Raw genomic sequence first — 6,000 nt, forward strand, 5'->3', positions numbered from 1 at the left:
TTGCTTCCCGTACAGTCAGTCCCAGCGCCCCCACCCCAGGGGGAGCCTTCGGACCTTCCGGCACCGCCCCCTCCGACTCCCAGGCCCCAACCTCGGGCCTCCGGGCTCCGAGGGCAGCCCTAGCGGTGAGTCCCCCCGGAGAAGGGGAAACGGGGAGGGGAGAGGGTGGGGTCTTCCCAAGGGAAGCTGCCAGAGACGCCGAGACCCCTTCCCCCCTTTTCTGAGGCAATCAGCGTCACTGACTTAACAGTCACACATTAATCAAGGGTCAAAGCTCTGAGGCGGATTCGAACTCAGGGCCTCCCGGCCCAGCGCCGGCGCTCTAGCCCCTCCCTAACACAGAGGGCACGTTTTTCAGGGCCAGACACGCCAGGTTTGCCTGCGTCCGTCTCCCGTTCCGACTTCCTCCCCGGGAAGCTTGCTCTGCGTCGGGGTTGGGGGGGCGGGGCGCTTCGGGCGCACGTGGTCACACCGTGTGTGCAGGTGACAAGCGCCCCCCTGGCGGCGGGCGGAGGAACCGCAAACCCCATGTTGGTGGGGCAGGGGGAGCAGCAGCTGCGGGGCTGGGAACGGGGAGAGCAGGAAGGATGGGGATGGGGGCGGGGCACAGGGAAGGGTGGGGGCGGGGGCCGCGTGGGACGAGGTTGCTGATGGAAGTGGGGATGGAGACGGGAGTAGGGCTGGGGATGGGGCCTGATGGGGTCACGGACGGGGATGGGGAAGGAGACTTGGATGGTGGAGCGAGGGATGGGCATGGGGCTGGGAATGGGAATAGGCCGGAGTTAGGGGAATGAGACCCGGCTGAGGGCAGGTCCGAGCCTTGCTTCCCCGCTGCTTCCATGCCTGGGGACTCCCGGGTCAGTAGGGCTTTGGGAGCCTTGTACGGACCGGGCGCTCCCCGGTGGCTCCCAGCCGCTCGGGCCCTGCCTGCCTCAGACCCAGGAGGGAGGCTGGGCCTCCACGCTGGGGGCTGGTAAATGGCAGGAGGGATGGGGCGGAAGCGGCCGGGGAGAAGCTAATTTTAGCCCTGGTGGCATTCCCCCTCCCCCGGCCCGGCCCCTGGCCTCTCTTTTGTTCCAAACAAGCCCATCTCGTGTGCAGTTCAAAGGCCTGCTTCCTCCCCTCCCCCCTTCTCCACCAGGCCCGGCTGAGCCGCCACACAAGGGCCCCGTTTATTAATTCCTGCAGGGCCAAATTTTTTTGCTGAGAGTCACTTGCTTCAATTCTAATTCGGCAAGAAGAGATCTCAAAGCACTGAGCTGGGCCCCCTTGGGAAAGAGGCAGCGGGCCAGGAGGGTCCTTCCCGGATCGGGGCAGAAGGGGGGCGGGGGAGGGGTGGCGAGGGGGGGGAGGGGGTGGGGAGGGATGGGGACTGGGACAGCAGTGAGAAAAGTGAGGAGGGAAGGAAGAGGACAGGAAGGCAGGTTGGGAGGGGGTGGGACAGGAGAGCTCTGAGGGAAGGAGGTCAGAAGAAAGAGGGATTGGGGTCCCGGCTTTGCTACTTACTACTCACTATTTGGGCAATCCCTTCACTTCCAAAGGTTCCATTTCATCATCTGTAAAAGGAAAGAGTGGAGGGAAATCAGTCTAAATGATCCCTAAATTCCCTCAAAACACTGACTGGATGGCATTGTGTCAGACGGTGGAGAAGCCCCAGGAGAAGGCACTGGCTCGGAATGTGGGCCGAGGGGAGGCCTTCCCACGCCCCCCTGCATCCCGGCTGCTAACTCGGCTCGGGGGCGCGGCTGGAGGAAGGAGGTAGAAGTCAGGCCTTTGGCGTGGGGGGTCCTGTTAGCCCACTCAGCAGGACCCAGGACACTTGATCTCTGGGACCAGGAGGGCGAGTAGCTGTTCGCTGCCAGCCTTAACAAGGGCTTCTCCCGTTCTTTGGATGCCTGCAAATGGCAGATACAAATCCTAGGGCCCTAGAACCCCTGGCTTGGTGGGATTCCCGACCTGGCCCCTGCCCTGGGGATGGGGAGCCGCTTTCTGCACTGGGATTCCGAGGGTGGGCTCGGGGCGCCCCTTCAGGCAGTTTCTGGGGGTCTCGCTGCCTTTCTGCATGTACTGTAACCCTAGGAGAGGCTGAGAGAACAGGGAAAAGTGTTGGCTTCGATTCCTGCGTCACCAAGCCAGGAGCAATCCTGACCTTCCAAGGAGCTCTGGAGTCTTCTCTCCTCTGCCAGAGGTCACAGGGAGTCGTACATTTGGAGCTGGAAGGGCCTCCTGTGCTCTCTGGTCCAATTCCCTCATTTTATGGGTCCTGGAGCTAAGCGACGCTCTCTAACCCACCCCAAATCAAACAGGGAGCCTCATAGGCAAGACCCGAACCCGAGACTTCCCTGGCTCTCTGCTCTCTCCCACTCTCCCGCCCGGGAGTCGGGGTTGCTAGTGGGAGTTGTAAGTCTCCCCTCCTCCCCTCCCTCTGGGGGCAGCAAGTCCTGTGGGGCTGGACAGGTGTGAGAGCTGGGCGGGGGACACGAACCTTCTAGAAATTCTTTGGGGGGAATGGGAATTGGGGATCAAAAGCACAGCGTGATTTGCTTCCTGCCTGCCTTGTGCCAGCCTCGGGACAGGGCATCTCAGTCTGTCTCCCTATTTGAGTTCATAAAGCTGTCATTTTCTTCACAAAATGACTTTGACATTTGAAAGCCTAGAAAAAAAAGGGAAAAGGGAGGGAAAATGCATCCCTGACCCCCCTAAGACATTTTTTCTGGTTGTATTCGGCATCAAGTGGAGTGGCATGTGGGACATTCCTTGGCGGGCAGCTGCAGCTGGGCCAGGGACCAGCCAAATGCCCCCCGGGGAGAGTGGGGGGTGTCCCTGTCTCGGAGCGCCCCTGTCCCGGCCTCGTGGGAGAGAAGGAGGAAGTGGCCAGGCCGGGCCCTTTGTCTCCGGCAAATTGAAAATTAAGCGTGTCATATCTGGGCCTCCCATGCCCCTTTTGCCCGGGAAGGGGCTGAAACTTAAGCCGTGTGAACTGTGCCCGTGTGGGACAGTGGCAGGGGTGGGCCAGCTCCCAGAAGGGCTTGACCAGCCAGGAGGAGTGGGAAGGAGTCTCGAAGGGGCCTCTCCCTTTCTGCCCCACCTTCCACCCCTGATTCCCAGCCAGGGAGCAAACACGATGGCTCTCTACCAAAGTGGTTAGGGCTGCGGAGCCACAGCTGGCTCCCTGCCTTCCCTCCTCCCCTGCCCATCATCTCCCATCCCTCTCCTGTAAGTCCTCCACGGCTATCTTAAAAAGTGGCCGCAAGAGATGGATTCCTGCTTCTGGAATCAGGCGGGCCTGAGTTCGATGCAGCCTCGGGCCCTTACTAGCTGTGTGACCCTGAGTGCTTCAAAAAATAAAAATTGAGCAGACCCAAAAGTGGGTCAGTAATAGCCAAGTCCAGATCCCGGGTCCTGGGCCCAGCCCTTCCAATGACTTTCTCTAGTATGTTGAGCCAGTCTCTTTCTCTCTCAAAATTTTTGCTTTTCCTTCACCAATTTAGCTCAAATGTCAGCTACGCCAAGAGGTCTTTCCCTTTCCCACAGTTGTTAGAGCCTTCTGCTCTGCTTTCTATATATTTGTATATAATTTCCATTCCCTTTGCTTATATTTTGTTTCTGCGTAGTTATTTAATGGGGATGATGTGTTTTTTTCCCTGATTAGAATGTAAATCTCTCAAGAGCAAGTACTGTGGATTTTTATTCCCTTTCTTTGTAATCCTAATGCTTCACACAGTGCTTGGTGTAAACTAAGTGCCTAATAAATTCTTATTGACTTCTTACTTGTAAAATGAGAGTTTTTTTACTGTCAATTCTTAACTTTTTGGGTGTCAAGAATTTGACAGTCTTGTGAAACCTATGAATCCCTTTTTGTAATGTTTTTAAATGCATAGAATAAAATACATAGGCTTGCAAAGGAAATAAATGATACAGAAATGCAATTATGAAATATGTGAACATATGTTATTATTTTTCTTTAGCATTTTTTATTAATTTTTAAAGCTTTTTGTTTTCAGAACATGCAGATAATTTTTCAACATTGACGCTTACATAGCCTTATGTTTCAGATTTTCCCTTCCTTCCCCCTGATCCCCTCCCTTAGATGGCAAGCAATCCAATAGATGTTATACATGTTAAAATAGATGTTAAATCCAATATGTGTAAACATATTTATACAATTATCTTGTTGCATAAGAAAAATCAGATCAAAAAGGAAAGAAAATGAGTAAGAAAACAAAATGCAAGTGAACAACAACAAAAAGAGTGAAAATGCTATGTTGTGGTCCACACTCAGTCCCCACTGGGTGTAGATGGCTCTCTTCATCACTGAACAAGTGGAAATGGCTTCCATCATCTCACAGTTGCAGAGTCACGTTCAGTTGTATAATATTGATGTTTCCATAATATGTACATATTTTTGAAAATTCATGGAGTCCAAATAAAGAACCCCTACACTAAAGTCATAATAGGAACATTAAGAAGAAGGATGAGAACATTACAGATGAGGAATCCCCAGACAGGGAAAGTTTCCTTTCACACGGTGCTAAAATCAGAATTGGGACTTTAAGCTGTTTTCTGCCCTCAAATCTAGGCCTCTTTCTCCCTAAATCCCACTCACATCTGATGTCACATCTGGGTATAATTCACTCTCTTTTCCCAATCTCCACCACAAAGTGCAGCCCCCAGCACTGGCCCTTCTCCCAAGGTCTCCAAAGATAAAACCTGTGCATTGACCTGAATCCCGACTATTATCCAAGGCACAGCTCCCAGAAATCCCCCCTAAATTTTACCCTCTTCAGACCTCAGCTGGAGTATTTTAGCCACTCTGGGCTTCATGATTTAAGAAAGAGATTGATAAGCTGGGGAGTGTCCAGGGAAGAACATCCAAGATGGTGAAAGTTTTTGCGTTTCACAGCTAAGATTTGGTTGAAGGAACTCAGGTAAACTTTTCTCAGAGAAAAGAAGATTAGGGTGGGGGTGAGGGTACTTGCCAAGTACCCTCGAGTATCTGAAGGACTATTAGGGGAAAAGGATTAGATTTTTCTGTTTGGTCCCTGAAGAATGAGGAGCCTTGAGTGGAAATTGCAAAGAAGCAGATGTAAGCTTGAAGTCAACAAAGAGTTCGTCCAAAGGACTCTGGCTTGTTTTAAGTGGATTCTTCTTCCTTGAAGGTCTTCAAGGCTAGATGATCATTTGTGGGGTACATTATAGTGGGGATTCTTTCACTATGGCTTGGACTATATGGCTGCTGGGATCCCTTCTGGCTCTCCAATTCTGGGAGTCTAGAACATCAGAGCTGGGAGAAACCTTAGGACATTGAATGTCAGAACTAGAAATAATCCTAGAATCCAATTATCTCCTTTTTAAGAGAACAGTGACACATATAAGGTGACACAGAACTCCATTCTCCTACCTCCTAGTCCAGAGCTTTTGCCTCTGCAGGAGAATCTCCTGTGCCGATCACCATGAAGAGCTGAGCCAAGCAGGGTATGAGTCTAGGAGCAATTTCCCCAAGATTGTGAGATGTTGATGAAGTAACTGGTGCTGTTGTTTGTAATAAGCTAACATTTATGTGAGGCTTTGAAGGTTTGCAAAGTGCTTTTTGTGTACAGAAATCTAGACATCTTGTACAATCTCAGTGATTCTCACAACCCCATGAGAAAGGTTCCATCCTTCAGATGAGGATCCAAGGGGCTCCTGCTCCTGTGCTGGGTAAGGCAGAGCTGGATAAGACCCACAATGTGCTACCTGATTTCACTACAATTTGTTATTCAATCTCACCTGGGCCTTCCCTGCATCAAGGAAATCCTTTTACTCTTCTCTATTCTCTATCCAGAGCTTCTTAACCTGTGGATCATGACCTCATATGGGGGCTCTTACTGAAAGTGTGGATTGGGAAATTATTATTAATCATCAATAAATGTTTGATTCGTATACTTATTTTATACACTTGAGGTTGCATCAAAATTTCTCTGGCAAAAAGGGGTTTTAAGTAGAAAAAGTTTAAGAAAC

Source organism: Antechinus flavipes, chromosome 1 (genome assembly GCF_016432865.1).
Source record: "Antechinus flavipes isolate AdamAnt ecotype Samford, QLD, Australia chromosome 1, AdamAnt_v2, whole genome shotgun sequence".
In the NCBI taxonomy this organism is placed as follows: Eukaryota; Metazoa; Chordata; class Mammalia; order Dasyuromorphia; family Dasyuridae; genus Antechinus; species Antechinus flavipes.